The 18,472-nt window shown below is 40.7% G+C and overlaps 1 pseudogene; it reads left to right on the top strand.

Annotated features, from left to right (window-relative positions):
* Positions 1 to 4,672: 4,672 nt before the first annotated feature.
* LOC127442738 (E3 ubiquitin/ISG15 ligase TRIM25-like) lies at positions 4,673 to 9,056 on the top strand (annotated as a pseudogene).
* The last annotated feature ends 9,416 nt before the right edge of the window (positions 9,057 to 18,472 follow it).

Here is an 18,472-nt window from a genome sequence, read left to right on the forward strand (position 1 = left end):
CACTTTTGAAACAGAAAAACAAAAAGAAAAGGTTAGAGTTGGCAAAGAAACACAGACATTGGACAACAGATAATTGGAAAAGAGTGTTATGGATCTTAACCCCACTGAACTTTTGTGGGATCATCTAGACTGTATGGTGCATGAGAAGTGCCTGACAAGACAGCCACATCTATGGCAAGTGCAACAGGAAGCGTGGGGTGAAATGTCACCTGAGTATCTGGACAAACTGACAGCTAGAATGCCAAGGATCTGCAAAGCTGTCATTGCTGCACGTGGAGGATTTTTTTTTGATGAGAACTCTTTGATGTAGTTTAAGAAGTTCTGAACATTTTTTTTTTTTCAAATTGTAATAATAAATTTTCACGTTATTAATGTCCTGACTATACATTGTGATCAGTTGAATGCCACTTTGGTCAATAAAAGTACCAATTTCCTTCTGAAAAAGCAAAATCTGTACATTAGTCCTTTATTATTCATTATATATATATATATATATATATATATATATATATATATATATATATATATATTTGAATATATAGTTGAAGTCTGAATATATACTCGTAAATCCTGAATATATAAATATAAATCCGAATTTATATTTGGATATAAATTCGTCTTTTGTAAGTCGCTTTGGATAAAGCGTATGCCAAATGAATGAATGTAAATGTAAATGAATATATAGTTGTTTATCCTGAATATATAGTTGTAAGTCTGAATATATAAATATAAATCTGAATATATAGTTGTAAATCCTGAATAGATTGTTGTAAATCCTGAATATAGTTGTAAGTCTGAATATATAAATATAAATCTGGATATATAGTTGTAAATCCTGAATATATAGTTGTAAGTCTGAATATATAAATATAAATCCAAATATATAGTTGTAAATCCTGAATATATAGTTGTAAGTCTGAATATATAAATATAAATCTGAATATATAGTTGTAAATCCTGAATATATAGTTGTAAGTCTGAATATATAAATATAAATCTGGATATATAGTTGTAAATCCTGAATATATAGTTGTAAGTCTGAATATATAAATATAAATCCAAATATATAGTTGTAAATCCTGAATATATAGTTGTAAGTCTGAATATATAAATATAAATCTGAATATATAGTTGTAAATCCTGAATAGATTGTTGTAAATCCTGAATATAGTTGTAAGTCTGAATATATAAATATAAATCTGGATATATAGTTGTAAATCCTGAATATATAGTTGTAAGTCTGAATATATAAATATAAATCTGGATATATAGTTGTAAATCCTGAATATATAGTTGTAAGTCTGAATATATAAATATAAATCTGAATATATAGTTGTAAATCCTGAATAGATAGTTGTAAATCCTGAATATATAGTTGTAAGTCTGAATATATAAATATAAATCCAAATATATAGTTGTAAATCCTGAATATATAGTTGTAAGTCTGAATATATAAATATAAATCCAAATATATAGTTGTAAATCCTGAATATATAGTTGTAAGTCTGAATATATAAATATAAATCTGGATATATAGTTGTAAATCCTGAATATATAGTTGTAAGTCTGAATATATAAATATAAATCTGGATATATAGTTGTAAATCCTGAATATATAGTTGTAAGTCTGAATATATAAATATAAATCTGGATATATAGTTGTAAATCCTGAATATAGTTGTAAGTCTGAATATATAAATATAAATCTGAATATTTAGTTGTAAATCCTGAATATATAAATATAAATCTGAATATATAGTTGTAAATCCTGAATATATAAATATAAATATGAATATATAGTTGTAAATCCTGAAAATATAGTTGTAAGTCTGAATATATAAATATAAATCTGGATATATAGTTGTAAATCCTGAATATATAAATATAAATCTGGATATATAGTTGTAAATCCTGAATATATAGTTGTAAGTCTGAATATATAAATATAAATCTGAATATATAAATATAAATCTGAATATATAGTTGTAAATCATGAATATATAAATATAAATCTGAATATATAGTTGTAAATCCTGAATATATAGTTGTAAATCCTGAATATATAAATATAAATCTGGATATATAGTTGTAAATCCTGAATATATAGTTGTAAGTTTGAATATATAAATATAAATCCAAATATATAGTTGTAAATCCTGAATATATAGTTGTAAGTCTGAATATATAAATATAAATCTGGATATATAGTTGTAAATCCTGAATATAGTTGTAAGTCTGAATATATAAATATAAATCTGAATATATAGTTGTAAATCCTGAATATATAAATATATATAACATAACATAATTTTAAAAACATAATTTTTGGTTTAATATGATTTTTCTGCTTTTAATTAGGCCTGCATGGAATCTTCATCTGAAATCTGAAAGGTTGGCAGAATTTTAACCCCCATTATCAATCAAATTCTACACCTCCATTGCCCCTTTTGTGTTCATTTATTAAATATTTTTGACTTTCAGCTAATTTTCAGCTGCCAAAAGTACTTCCAGTGTTGTTTGGCACATTTAACCACATTTCAAACAATTAAAAGAGTAATGAAAAATGTATTTAGGGACATCAGTCACTTTGTGTGTTTGTCCAACTATCTTAAAACTAAACACACAAAGACAGCCAAAAATTGTATCCTTTGGGTGACAGTAGGCAGTGATGGGCAGTAGCTTCGCTACAAATATCATAGCTATTAGCTTAACTACATTTCTGAGTAGCGAGGTGATAGCTTTGCTAGTTTTAAATCAAGTAGCTTTTCAGTAGCGAAGCAACTTGGTAGCGGCGTAGCTACACCGTTGAGAAAAGCTACACCGCTACATCATGCCTTGTACCTGGTGTTTACTAATGCCAGTTTTGAATCAAAACTAAAGATGTCCGATCACAATTGCTCATCTGAGTCGGTTCTTTAAAATTAATTGGTCACACGTGATAGGAAAGCAGTCTGAATCAGTTCGCGATTCAATCTGAATGACTCAGAAAGCTTGCACTCATGCTGCTGAATCATTTGGCGTGCACTCTCACTTGTCAACAAGCTCATGGAATATTTTATAACACTGCAAATAAAGATAACGCTGGTTGCAGTGGATCTACAATCCATGGAAATGAAACCTGCAAATGCGTCCTATCGTTTGCCAGTGATGAAGCAGGTCTTTATAAAGTTCAACACGTTTGCAGCTTGTAAATGAGCAGGTAAATACATTTTCCAACCAAAAAAGTATCACAACACATATTAGCCTACACGAAAACACTTAAAATAGTACCATGGCATTACCATGTTTTTTTTTTGAACATGTACCATTACCTGGATGCACTGTTAATACAATGGTAGGGTATATGAATATGGTAATCATATAGCGAAGTACTATGGTATTTTTTGAATTGCCTTGAAGCACCATGTAAATACAATAGTATATGAATATGGTAATCATATATCAATTTACCATGGTAGTAACATGGTATTCTTTGAAGTACTTTGAAGCACCATGCAAATACAGAATGGTACATAAATATGGTAATTGCATATCAACGTACCATGGTATTACTATCTGATAACATCAGAAATCACATTGTTATTGCCCAGATGTGCTCTCACACACACACGTGCAAGAAATTTGGCCTCTGATGATATATCCTGTAATTCTGTGTCTAGCTGCTGTTTTTCTGTATTGTATAGATGAATATATAGATGAATAGTATACTGTATGTACACAGAGTTTTTATACAGGAATGTGCAAATTAATTTATGTTTAAATGGGTATGGGTTTGTAGAGGTAGTAGTATAAATATGAAAAATAAAATGTAAAAATAGTGACTTTAAATGTTGAACACATGAGTTTGTACAAGTAGCATGTCTAAATATGAACTTACATGTTTGTTTGTGTTTTGTGTTTTTTTTACATGCACATACCGGTACGTATTGCACCATACTTTATACTTGTATACTGTATTGCTCTAAACTGTAATATACGGTACCAAGGCTTTGATAAACATCATGTGAATAAGTCTTTTAGATGCTTTGTCTATGACAGTATGTTCCGTGCATCTGCCGTTGAAAGTAGCTTAAATGTAGCAAGCTACTTTTGGCATATAGCTTGTAGTGTAACTTGCTACTTTCTTTGAAGTGTAGCTTTTAGCTACTAATTTTTTCTGTTGAGTAGTTTGTAGCTTAGCTTGCTACATTTTTTGAGTAGCTTGCCCAACACTGACAGTAGGTTATAGGAGCCAAACTTCCTTTTGCTTCAGTAAACTTCATTTAGCTCTGACACATAGACACTCAGACACACACACACACACACACACACACACACACACACACACACACACACACTCCAAACTCATATTCAAAGGGTTTCTCAGTCAAGAAGAGGAACATAAATATTTCTCTTGGCTACAGCTTCAGATCCTTGATAAACATGTGGAAAGGTAAAAGGAGAGGCAGAGTTATAATTATGATGTGGGTGATATCTATCTATCTATCCATCCATCCATCTATCTGTTGGTCTGACTACCATCCAGTGAACTTGTGTATTACATGAATGGCACACCTGTTTGCACGTTTCTCAAACACAATCCCTGGAAAAAACAGGATGTTCAAGACAACTGAAACTAAGTTTCTGTATGTGGATGTGATTCTATATCTATGTGTAATTTACACACAGTGAAATGGCAGTGGCCAATATTTTATGGGCTCAGGACCAGTTCAGCTGTCCAATTTGTCTGAATTTACTGAAGGATCCAGTGGCCATTCCCTGTGGACACAGTTACTGTATGAACTGTATTACAGACTTTCACTCCAAGACCTGTTTTAGGTAAAAACACCATGTTGGCTGAAGTGGTGGAGGAGCAGAAGAAGACAAAACTACAAGCTGCTCGTCCTGCTCAGTTTTATTCTGGATCTGAAGATGTGGAGTGTGACGTCTGTACTGAGACAAAACACAAAGCTGTCAAATCCTGTCTGGTGTGTCTGAACTCTTACTGTCAAAATCACCTTGAACACACGAGAATTTCTTCAAAGTTAAGAAACACAGTTTAATGAATGCAACAAGACGACTGCAGGAGATGATATGCCCTCAACGTGATAAACTGCTGGTTATTTTCTGTTACACTTATCAGTGATGCATTTGATGATATTATGGTGGATGAGCACAAAAATCATGAGACTATCAGCTGCTGGCTGCAGACAGGAATAAGAGACAGGTATAAAAAGCACATACTTGTATGCTAATGCCACCAGTTATGTGCAATGATTATGTTTCTTCAAGAGCCCATAAAAGCTCCCTAAAAAGGATCATGATCAAATATTTCTAAAAGTTTTAATTAGCATCTCATGAAGTTTATTTACTTTCTGTTTTCATTCATTCCTCCTTGTGACTATTCACCTTTCACACAGGGACTAGCACTTTTGATAGTGTCACCCCCATTCAATTAAAGAAAATTAAAGAAAAAAGCCCTGCACCATAGTACAATGATCACACTCATGCTCTCAAGAGAGCAGCTTGGAAAATGGAGCGCAAGTGGAAGAATACAAAATTAGAGGTATTTCGTGGTGCATGGAAGGACAGTGTCTGTAGCTACAGACAGGCACTAAAAGCTGCCAGGTCAGCATATTTTAGCAAACTCATAGAAAATAACCACAACAATCCTAGGTGTTTATTCAGTACTGTGGCTAAATTGGTTAGGAATAAAGCCTCAACAGAACCAGATATTCCATCGCTGCACAAGAGTAAAGACTTTTATTTACTGATAAAATTAAAATAATAAGAAATAAAATTGGAATTATGCAATCATCTGTCACAGTACCTCAGAAAATGTGCAACTTCAATCCTTCGCTGTCATAGGTCATGAAGAGCTAACAAAACTTATCGAAACATCAAAAGCCACAACATGTATGTTAGATCCAATACCAACCAAGCTCTTAAAAGAGGTATTCCCTGTAATCTCAGAACCTCTTCTTAATATTATTAACACCTCGCTATCCTTAGGACATGTCCCAACTTTAAAATGGCAATTATCAAACCGCTTATTAAGAAGCCACAACTTGATCCTGGAGAACTGGCTAATTAAAGACTGATTTCAAATCTCCCGTTTATGTCGAAATTAGGTAGTATCCTCCCAACTATGTTCATTTCTACAGAGAAATAGTATATATGAACAATTTCAGTCAGGATTTAGGCCCCATCACAGTACAGTGACTGCACTTATCAGAGTTACAAATTACTTGTTCTTATCATCTGATCACAGCTGCATTTCACTTCTAGTGTTTTTAGATCTTAGTGCTGCAATCGACACGATAGATCACGACATTCTCTTGAATAGGCTAGAGAATTATGTTGGCATTTGTGGAGTTGCATTAGCATGGTTTAGGTCCTGTTTAGCAGACTGCTACCACTTTGTCTATGTAAATGAAGAATTGTCAAACCAAACAAAAGTAAAGTATGGAGTGCCACAGGGATCAGTTTTAGGTCCTCTGCTTTTCTCCTTGTATATGCTTCCCCTGGGAGATATGATCAGGAATCGTGGAATAAGTTTCCACTGTTATGCCGACGATACCCAACTTTATATTTCTTCAAAACCTGATGAAATTTCACAATTCTCCTAATTAGTAGAGTGTATCAATGAAATAAAAGATTGGATGGCCAGAAATTTCCTTCTACTCAATTCCAACAAAACAGAGGTACTAATTATTGGACCAAAAACCTCTAAAAACAAGCTGCTAAAATATAATTTGACTCTCGATGAATGTACTGTTACATCGTCTTCAACAGCGAAGAAATTAGGTGTTATATTTGATACCAATCTGTCCTTTGAAAATCAAATTATCAATGTTTGTAGAACAGCATTCTTCCACCTAAGAAATATTGCTAAATTACGACACATGCTCCCTGTTGCTGATGCTGAAAAACTAATTCATGCGTTCATGACCTCAAGACTAGATTACAGTAATGCATTACTGGGAGGATGTCCAGCAAGATCAATAAATAAACTTCAATTGGTTCAAAATGCAGCAGCCAGAGTGCTGACTACAACCAAGATATATGATCAAATTAGCCCCATTTTATAGTCGTTACACTGGCTACCTGTTACATTTCGTAATCATTTTTAAATTCTGTTAACTACTTACAAAGCTTTGAATGGTCTAGCTCCGCAGAATTAAGTGGCCTTCTACCATGCTATATTCCATCATGTTCATTACGATCGCAAAATTCTGGCCTGTTAATAGTTCCTAGAATATCAAAATCCACAAAAGGAGGTAGATCCTTTTCATATTTGGCTCCTAAACTATGGAATAGTCTCCCTAACACTGTTCGAGATGCAGACACACTCACTCAGTTTAAGTCTAGACTAAAGACTCATCTATTTAGCCAGGCATACACCTAATTTATCCTTCAACTCACAATTAGGCTGCTTTAGTTAGGTCTGCCGGAACCAGAAACCAGAAACATTGATCATGATCTATAACTCTGCAATAAATTGAATGGCATCTATGCTAATATTATTCTATTTGTTTCCCTGTCTCAACCTCATGACTTCTATCCTGAGGTCACCAGAACCGGCTGGATCCAGCTCCATTCCTGCTTCGTGTTGGACTCCACTGCTATGAGTGATGACGACTAATAGCAGCCGGTGCCAGCCAAACATCACTTCAGTCTATTACGATGGACTTCAGAGGATGAACTGATGCCAACTCCAACCATAAGACATGGGATACTTCATATGCCATTGCCTGAACCTTGGATTTAGGATAGACCTCACCGAAATTACTGGTCGGTTGAACTGCAATGCACCTAACTGAGCTCTGCCTGCATCACCTCGGTCTAATGATGGACTACACTCTTGAAATGGAATACATAGACTATCAGTTAATTGCCAACAAAACCCTTCATCAGCCAACTAACAAGGACAACTGCATCTATGTGAACTTCTGCAGTTAATCCAGGATGGACTTCAAAGACATTTGTCATTAATCTTACAGTTCATACAAAATCTTTGTTTAAACACTGACCCTTAACACTTAGTTTAATAATTTTAAACCATGATGTGCACTATACATAAGTAATATTGGCATTATATTCATGATGTTAGCCAGAGGGGATCTGGCCCCCACAATGAGCCTGGTTTCTCCCAAGGTTATTTTTCTCCATTAACCAACATCTTATGGAGTTTTGTGTTCCTTGCCACAGTCGCCTTCGAATTGCTCACTGGGGTTCTAAAAACAATTATTATTTAATTACTTATTTTTAAACACAATTCACAATCGTATTTTATCAAACTACACAATGATGACTCTAAGACATTTTAGATATTACAGTTTCATTTTCTGTTAATGCATGATTTTCTGTAAAGCTGCTTTGAAACGATGTGTGTTGTGAAAGGTGCTATACAAATAAAAATGACTTGACTTGATTTGACTTCATACTGACTGTATACTGATGGCCATAAAACAATATTAGCATAAAACACAGCTATTTCTATAATTAAACTTCCACTCTTTTGTAAATGATATGTGGTTTATCATTTTTGTGCATAATGTTACTACTGAAGGAGACACAAAGAAAATACCAACAGAGAGTCCAGCAGAGAGAAAAGGAGCTTAAGGCGCTGAAAGAGACTGTGGAGTCTCACAAGGTGAGTTTTGAGCAAAAGAACAACTGCAGCCTTCTGTAAGAGCTGTTTCACACTCAGTTAGGACTCTCCTCCTATCAGTCAGTGAGGAGCCCAGTGCTGGAGCACTTTCCAGTCCCAATGAACCCTGATTCTGAGCTGATTCTAATGGTCCTCTCTCTGTATGTCCTAACAGCGCTCTGCACAGGCAGCAGTGGAGGACAGTGAGAGGATCTTTACTGAGCTGATCTGCTCTAATAAGAGAAGCCGATCTGAGGTGACACAGCTGATCAGAGATCAGGAAAAGGCTGCAGTGAGTCAAGCTGAAGGACTCTTGAAGTGACAGGAACAGGAGATTGCTGATCTGAGGAGGAGAGATGCTGAGCTGGAGCAGCTTTCACAAATAGAGAATCACATTCATTTCCTCCAGGTAACAGAAGTCTAAAAAAACTTAAAGTGGTGGCTCTTTAGTTTTGGCTATTCAGGGCAAGACAGTCATACTTTGAGTCGGGGGACAAAGCAGGGAAGCTTTTGGCTAGATATATAAAGCAGAGAGAGTCTTTTTCTACCATTCCCTCGAAATCTGCTGGTGGTGAAATATATACCTCAGCCATTGATATTAATAATGCTTTTAAATAATTCTATCTTGATCTTTATAGTTCCACATCTTCGTCTACTGATGATGATATTAGAAACTTTGTGGGACCATTAGAACTCCCTAAACTGGGGCCTTGGTAGCTCAGCGAGTAAAGACGCTGACTACCACCCCTGGAGTCATGATTTCGAATCCAGGACATGTTGAGTGACTCCAGCCTGGTCTCCTAAGCAACCAAATTGGCCCGGTTGCTAAGGAGGGTAGAGTCACATGGGGTGACCTCCTCGTGGTTGCTATAATGTGGTTCGCTCTCGGTAGGGCACGTGGTGAGTTGTCCATGGATGCCGTGGAGAATAGCGTGAAGCCTCCACACGTGCTATGTCTCCGCAGTAATGCGCTCAACAAGCCACGTGATAAGATGCGTGGGTTGACAGTCTCAGACGCGGAGGCAACTGAGATTCCCTATCTGTCACTCACTCAACGTTTTCTTGGGAGCCCCAAACACCTCTGCTTTTTGAAAAAAGGCCAATGGGAATTGGCGAGTGGAATTTGCATGCCACTCCCCCAGACATACGGATATAAAAGGAGCTGGTATGCAACCACTCATTCAAATTTTCTCTTCAGAGCCGAGCGGTTGCATTCAGTGCACTGAATTCAATTCTCCCTTCCGTTCACCTCAAACTGCTGGATTTACGGCGCATTTCAGCGGCTTCTCCCTCTCTACACCCATGGAGTGCAGAGAATGCCCCTGGGCACTTCGGCAGAGCAAAACAAAGAGTATATTCTAAAGAGTATGTTTTCATAAAAGAGCGGCACACACGGAACGTCTTTTTAAAGATGCTTTTCCGTTTGTGTGTTATTCCTGGTTGCGGTCATTATCTCTCCACTTCTTATGGCCACGATTGCTGTCTTACGTGTCTGGGTGCTGCCCACACAGAGACATCGTTCATAGATGGGTCTTGTCCTCATTGCGAGAACATGACCATAGCAACATTGCAGTCGCGGCTTGCCTTCGTAAGAAAGCAAGCCACCTCAGGGGCTCCCTGCCTCAGTCCTTCTACCCACGGGTATGAGGCCGCATCGGTTAGCACTGGGGGTGATTTGGGGACTTCAATGGGAGCACCTCCACCGGGCAACCCCCCATAGACCTCCCATTTCTCAACACGCTCGCTTGCCCTGGTCGGGCTCTCGGATGAAACCGTCGGCTCATCTCAGGGTGAGTTCGACCTCTTATTTGGGGCCTGGGAAGATGATGAGTTATCGAGCGCAGCATCGGAGAGCGGGCTCGTCCAGTCTGACGCGGAGGCTTCGGCTGGGCTTCATCCTTCAGGTGTGGTCGCCCAGTCTCAGGCCGATGCGGAGAAGACGGACATGCTTTCCCGGGCAGCCGTGAGCATCGGGCTAGAGTGGAACCCTCCACTCTCCCCTGAACCCTTGCGGCTTGATGATTGGTTCCTGGGCCCAGAGCGCCGCTCACGACCGCACCCCGCCCCGGTCATTTTCTTCCTGGAAGTGCATGAGGAGCTGACAAGATCGTGGGGGGCACCATTTACTACCCAATCCCGATCTTTCAGCTCCCCCGCTCTCACTACCCTCGATGTTGGGGTGGCCAAGGGGTATTCGGTGATCCCCCAGGTGGATAAGGCACTCGTGGTGTACTTGTGCCCACAGAGCACCGCCACCTGGTGTGGGCACCCGAGGCTCCCGTCCAGGGCCTGTAGGTTTACGTCGTCTCTGACGGCTAAGGCCTACGGTGCCACTGGACAAGCTGCCTCTGCCCTGCACACCATGACTCTCCTGCAGGTACACTAAGCCAAGGTGCTAAAAGAGCTGCATGAGGGTAGTTCTGACCCGGGATTGATGCAGGAACTGCGCTCGGGGACCGACCTCGCTCTCCGGGCGACGAAGGTCACGGCGCGGTCTCTCGGGCAGGCGATGTCCACACTGGTGGTCCAGGAACGCCACCTTTGGCTCAACCTGGTTGAGATGAGAGAGGCTGACAAGGCACGGTTCCTTGATGCCCCCATTTCCCAGGTTGGCCTGTTCGGCGACACCGTCGAGGACTTTGCCCAGCAGTTCTCGGTGGTGAAGCAGCAGACGGAGGCTATTCAACACATCCTGCCCCGGTGCAGCTCAAGACCCCGCACCCGTCTGCTCGTCGTCAAGGGCGTCCTTCTGCAGCAACAGCACCGGCTTTGCCGCAGCCCGCCCCCACGGCCCGGCCCCGGCGTGGAGCCCACCGCAGGAAGCAGATGCCACCCGTCTCACGGCCAGCCGCCAAGAACCCAAGGAAGGCTTCGAAGTGCCCCTGAGACGGGCGACCCAGGGATGAGGAGACCCGCTTCTATGGAGCTGGTAGACAGACCACTCCATCCCCCGGTGGAGGGCCAGGAGGAGAATCTTTTGTTTCATTTTTCGCCACATGCCCAAGAGGCTGCGGTACCCAAAACTTCAACAAAAGAGTGTTTATTTTGTTCCCTGGGTCACATGTCAGGTGCGCACGCCATCGTCATGACTGCCGTCCACAGTCCCATTTTGGCAGGTTCGGCGACCCCCCGTCCCTGCGCGCCTATAGCTGTGGCACAAACATGCCCACACTGGGTTGGTTCCGATGGACTACGGGGACGATATTCCTCCTCCCCCCTCCTCGACCAATCTTATGGTGGGCGTCAGCAGCCAGGTAAGTGCTTCGATGTCTCTGGACTCAGCACGACCACAGGGTTCAAGCCCCCTCGACGTGGTGCCTCAGGCTCCGCCCCAGGCTCCTGGACTGGCCCGCAGCTGCGTTGGCACATGAACTGCCTCGAGTTGTTGGTAGTACTGCTTGCCTTGCAGAGGTTCTGGCCATTGATCCAGGGCAAGCACGTGTTGGTCCGGATGGACAACACGGCGACGGTAGCATACATCAACCGTCAATGCGGTCTACGCTCCCGTTGCATATCACAACTTGCCCGCCGTCTCCTCCTCTGGAGTCAGCAGTGCCTCAAGTCGCTACGAGCCACTCACATCCCGGGCGACCTCAACACCGCAGCGGACGCACTGTCAGACAGGTTATGCTCAGGGAAGAGTGGAGACTCCACCCCCAGGTGGTCCAGCTGATTTTTAGTCGATTCGGTCGAGCACAGGTAGACCTGTTTGCTTCCCGGGATCCTCCCACTGCCTGCTTTGGTACGCCCTGACTGAGGCACCCCTTGGTATAGATGCGCTGGCACACAGCTGGCCCCCGGGATTACGCAAATACGTGTTTCCCCCAGTGAGCCTACTTGCACAGACCCTGTGCAAGGTAAGGCCTTAATTACCTCACCAAGCTCCTCCAAGGTTATCTCAGAATCAAGATTATTTTTTTGCTCAGTCATTAGTTTAGGGAGTTCTTTATTTTCTCTCCCCTTTTTCTCCCCAATTTAGAATGCCCGATTCCCAATGCACTCTAAGTCCTCGTGGTGGCGTAGTGACTCGCCTCAATCCGGGTGGCGGAGGACGAAGTGGCACATAGCCCAGTTGGGGTCTCAGGATCACGTTAGAGTAACCCGGACCAAACTCCAGGCATGATTTGCTGACAGAGAACGCCTGCAGGTCCCCTACCCTCTTGATGGAAGTGAGCGCAGTCAGGAGGGCAGTCTTCAAAGAGAGTACCTTAAGCTCAACTGACTTCAGGGGCTCAAAGGGAGCTCCCCGTAGACCCCGAAGGACTACAGAGAGGTCCCACGAGGGGATGAGGCACGGTCTGGAGGGATTCAACCTCCTAGCACCTCTCAGGAACCTGATGATCAAGTCGTGCTTCCCCAAATACTTACCATCCACTGCATTGTGATGTTCCGAAATGGTGGCTACATACACCTTCAAGGTGGAGGGGGACAGCTGCCCCTCCATCCTCTCCTGCAGGAAGGAAAGCACCGATCCTACTGCGCATCTCTTCGCGTCAGGAAGGAGCGTGGAGCGTGAGGTCCGAGAACTACGTCTGGGTGGGCCAGTAGGGTGCTACTAGGACGACCTGCTCCTCATCCTCCCTGAACCACAGGCAAGACTCCAGGGCCAGATGGCTTTGCCGTTGAATTTTTTAGATCTTATGCTACGGAACTGGCTCCACTTTTGCTAGAAGTTTATACGGAATCATTAAAGAATGGAAATCTTCCACCAACCATGACAAGCCCGGATAAATCTGATTCTTAAAAAGGACAAAGATCCAAGCGAGTGTAAGAGTTACCGTCCAATTTCCCTGATCCAGCTAGACGTTAAAATATTGTCAAAAATTCTGGCTAACCGATTAATTAAAGTTATGACATCTAATACATATAGATCAGGTGGGGTTTATTCGGGGCTGCAGCTCTTCTGATAACATTAGGCGTTTCATTAATATCATGTGGTCAGTGGCGAATGATCAGACTCCGGTCACTGCCATTTCACTTGACGCAGAAAAGGCGTTTGATATGGTAGAATGGGATTATCTTTTTAGGATTTTGGAAATGTATGGGTTTGGGAATACTTTTATTGGATGGATTAAGTTACTTTATAGACAACTGGCAGCAGCGGTACAAACAAATGGATTAATTTCAGATTATTTTACTCTGGATAGGGGCACACCGCAGGGTTGCCCTCTTTCCCCCTTATTGTTCTGTCTTGCCCTGGAACCATTAGCAGCCACGATAAGAAAGGAAGATGATTTTCGAGGAGTGATGGCGGGATGTATGGCGCATAAGCTTTTGCTTCACGCGTAAGTTTTTGCTTCACGCTTTTCAGCCGGGTGCCTTCCAGTGGCCCAAACAGGGCATTAAGTATTTGGGCATCTTATTCCCAGTGAATTTGGTTGATTTAGTTAATTTGGACCCCTTAATAAAAAGGTTTTCAAGCTGTTGGGCAGGTGGGCTTCATTACATATATCTATGATTGGGAAGGTTAATGTTAATAAAATGAATTGTATTCCAAAATTCTGCTACAGTCTCTCCCTGTAGATGTCCCCCTCTTTTATTTCAAGCAATTTGATAGTATAATGAAGTCCTTCATTTGGAATGGTAAGCGTCCCAGATTACATTTCAATAAGTTACATAGGCCGATTGACAATGATGGACTAGGCCTACCCAAGATTTTGTTTTATTATTATGCATTCGGTCTCAGACATTTGGTTCATCGGTCGCTTCCACCGAGAGAGCCCCTCCCTGGTTTTGTATGGAACAGGAAGTTCTTGCTCCTATTTTGCAATTGCAAAGCCTTTCTATTAAACTAACCGGAGAAGTTAAGTCACACCCAATTATCTCGCATTTGCACGCGGTATAGACAAAAGTGTTTAATTCTATTTTTAATGTTGCCTCGAGCATATGTCTGAACTCAAAATTAAGTATTAATAAGTCCCCTTTCTGCTGGTCAGAGTGGATTGTGAGGGAGGTTAGTACACTCGGTGACCTATATGAGAGTGCAGTGTTGAGATCTTTTGAAAATATGGTTCAACATTTTAGGATTCCCAGATCTCAGTTCTTTAGGTATTTACAGCTGCGCCACCTGCTCTGTACTATTTTTGGGAGTAGCATACACCCTCTAAAGCGGCAGATACTCTGGAAGTGGTGATTACTGCTTTTGGAAAAGATAATGAGACGTCAGTGTATTACTCCCTGTTAATTCAGAGTTTTGGGGAGGGAGCTTCAACTTCTCTCAAGAGATTATGGGAGAAAGATTTAAACTTGGTATTGGAGGAGGGAGTGTGGGTTAATGTTCGGGGGGAAAAAGCATTGTGTGGACTAATGGATTTTGCGTGCTGTCCATAATGGAGTGGCTCAAGCTCTAAGATCCCCCCTGGACAGTCTGACTAAAGCTAGATATAGACACATTGAGCACTTTATTAGAAACATTATGGTCCTAATAAAGTTCCCGATGTGGTCTTCTACTGTTGTAGCCCATTCACCTCAAGGTTCGACATGTTGTGCATTCTGAGATGCTATTCTGCTCACTACAATTGTATAGAGTGGTTATCGTAGCCTTTCTGTCAGGTCGAACCAGTCTGAACCTTCTCCATTGACCTCTCTCATCAACAAGGTGTTTCCATCCACAGAACTGCAGCTCACTAGATTTTTGTTTTGTTTTTTGGCACCATTCTGAGTAAACTCTAGAGACTGTTGTGTGTGAAAATCCCAGGAGATCAGCAGTTACAGAAATACTCAAACCAGCCCGTATGGCACGAAAAAATTTTCCCCATTCTGATGGTTGATGATTTTATGCATTGCATTGCTGCCACACGATTGGCTGATTAGATAATCACATGAATGATGTAGGTGTACAGGTGTTCCTAATAAAGTGCTCAGTGACAATTGACAATTTAAAAATACTAAATGATACAGGTGTTAAGAAATAAAGGTGGAGATGGGGTGGTAAGAAGATGGACTGAGGGAAGCAGCCGCTTATATCTTTGAGATTTGATTGACAGGACTAGATGAACAGACTCCGCCCAAACTTATGTTTGGAACTTAATTTAATTTTGACATATATAGAAACCTAATTGTAAGAAACCCCTGGTGTTTTATGTTGATGAGTAATGTAGATTATGTGTTTAATCTTCATCAGATTTCTGTCATCTCACTGTGAATCCAAACTCAGTGAATATAAAGCTCTGTCTGTCTGAGGGGAACAGAGTGATTACTATGACTGACAAAGTCTAACCGTATCCTGATCATCAAGACAGATTTGATTCTGATTACCAGGTGCTGTGCCAAGAGAGTGTGAGTGGACGCTGTTACTGGGAGGTTGAGTGGAGTGGTTCGATGGATATATCAGTGTCATAAAAGGGTAAGAAGAGCGATTTTAGACAGAATGATCAGTCCTGGAATCAAATCAAATCACATTTATTTATATAGCACATTTAAAAACAACCATGGTTGACCAAAGTGCTGTACAGTGGCATCACAGGCAAGGCAGTATAACAGAAATTAAACATAGGTAGTAGGGCAATTTCACAGCTTACCCATGATTTAAGGTAAATTAAAAGCTAATGAAAATAAGAAAATTTTAAGCAACGATTTAAAAACAGATAGAGAGGAGGCGGTCCTGAGGTAATTGTTAATTTGGTAATTTGGGGCCAGTGATACAAAAAGCACGATCACCTCTATGCTTCATCCTGGATCTAGGAACAGACAGAAGTCCATGATCCCTGGATCTGAGTGATCTGGTTGGGTTATGCAGATGAACCAAATCACAGAGATAATGGGGTGCCTGTTTAAGGATTTATAGATAAATGTTCAAATCTTAAAATCAATTCGAAATCTGATAGGCAAGCAGTGCAAGGAGATCAGGATGGGAGTGATGTGTTCATGTTTACGACTGCCCGTTAAAAGTTGTGCTGCAGCATTTTGGACAATCTGCAGGCGGGATAGAGCTGATTGGTGCAGGCCAGAGTACAGAGAATTACAGTAATCCAAGCGTGAAGAAATAAAAGCATGGATCACAATTTCAAAAGTTTTCCTGGATAGAAAAGGTTTTGTTTTAGCTAGGCGACGTAGGTGGAAAAAACTCGATCTAACCACTTCGTTATTTGTTTGTCGAACTTTAGGCTACTATCAAAGAAAAAGCCTAGGTTCTTAGCGTGAGAAGTGAGATGAGGAGTGAGAATACCTAAGTCAATGTTGTTCACTGTTTTAAGCATGTTTGGTCCAAACAGGATAATTTCTGTTTTATTCTCATTAAGGTGTAGGAAATTATCTGTCAACCAGGTTTTGAGTTCCTGCAGACAAGCTAAGAGAGGGTCAAGAGCTTGTTTGTCATGACATTTTATAGGTACATAGATCTGTGTGTCGTCAGCATAACAATGAAATGACACCCCATATTTGTTAAAAATAGCGCCCATAGGAAGCATGTATAAAGAAAATAGGGTTGGAGCGAGGATCGAGCCCTGTGGAACACCACAGGTAAGCTGTGCCACAGAGGAGGTGTGCTGGCCCATTGCAACAGAGAAGCTTCTATCTGATAGATATGACCGGAACCAATCCAGAGCCGTACCTCGAATACCAACACAATGCTCAAGGTGTGAAATAAGGACATTGTGGTCAACCAGGTCAAATGCTGAGCTAAGATCTAAGATGAGCAAACCATGACATTCCCAGAGTCTGTAGTCATTAGGATGTCATTGAGTACTTTTAGTAGACCAGATTCTGTACTATGCAAAGCTTTGAAACCCGACTGGAGAGGTTCAAGGATAGAGTTCATATTTAAAAATGATTGCAACTGGGTTAAATCTGCCTTTTCCGTAATCTTTGCAATAAAAGGCAAGTTAGAGATAGGCCTAAAATTGGTACAGATAGTGGGATCCAAAGTGGGTTTTGTGAGGAGAGGTGTCACCGTTGCAAGTGTAAGGCAAGTCGAGACAGTCCCAGTACAGAGACAGTTGTTAATAACAGACAGTAAATCTGGACCAATAGTGTCAAATATTTGCTTGAAAAAGCGTGGTGGTACAACATCATTTGGAGATAAGGTAGGCTTTAGATGTTCAGTGATTTCTCTGCATAATTGGAGAGAAACAGGCTCAAATTCACTCCAAACAGCTGAACAGGATGGAGTCTCAACCAGGTCATGAACATCTAGCAGCAGCTGAGATCGAATACTGGTAACCTTTTCAGTAAAAAAATTAAGACAATTTTCACATAGATCCACTGATGTCTCAGGGAAAAATAGTTGTAATAGGATTTAAAACTGCGTTGATGGTAGAGAAAAGAGTTCTGGGTCTATGGGAGTTTTTAGTTATAATCTCAGATAGATATTTCGATTTAGCAGATTTGACAGCTTTTTGGAAGGTGGACAGTGCATTTTTCATTATTTCGTAAGACACTTGTAGATGGTCCTTTTTCCATTTACGTTCTGCCTGCTGGCAGATCTGCCTGAGTGATCGCGTAATGTCATTAAACCATGGCTCTGATTTCGGTTTTCAGTGACGTGCCTTTAGTGGAGCTATAGAGTTTAAGGTATTTGAACAGATGGAATTGAATAAGTTGAGATATTCCTCAGCATCCCAATTATTTGATGAAGATGCAAAATCCAGAGGTTTACAGACCTTGTTATATGCATTTGAGAAGTCTGTAGAGGAGCGTGGAGAAAATATATGTGACAAATTTACCTGAGATGGGACTTTCACCACAGAGTCAGAGAGAGAGAGAGGTTGAAAATAGGATCAGATTGTGATCAGAAAAGGTGTTGTCACAGATTTCAATGCTGTCAACAGATATTCCATGCGTTAATACCAAATCAAGGGTATGACCATGTGAATGAGTGGGGCCATTTACCCACTGAACAAA

Source organism: Myxocyprinus asiaticus, chromosome 6, assembly GCF_019703515.2.
Source record: "Myxocyprinus asiaticus isolate MX2 ecotype Aquarium Trade chromosome 6, UBuf_Myxa_2, whole genome shotgun sequence".
NCBI classification, from domain to species: domain Eukaryota; kingdom Metazoa; phylum Chordata; class Actinopteri; order Cypriniformes; family Catostomidae; genus Myxocyprinus; species Myxocyprinus asiaticus.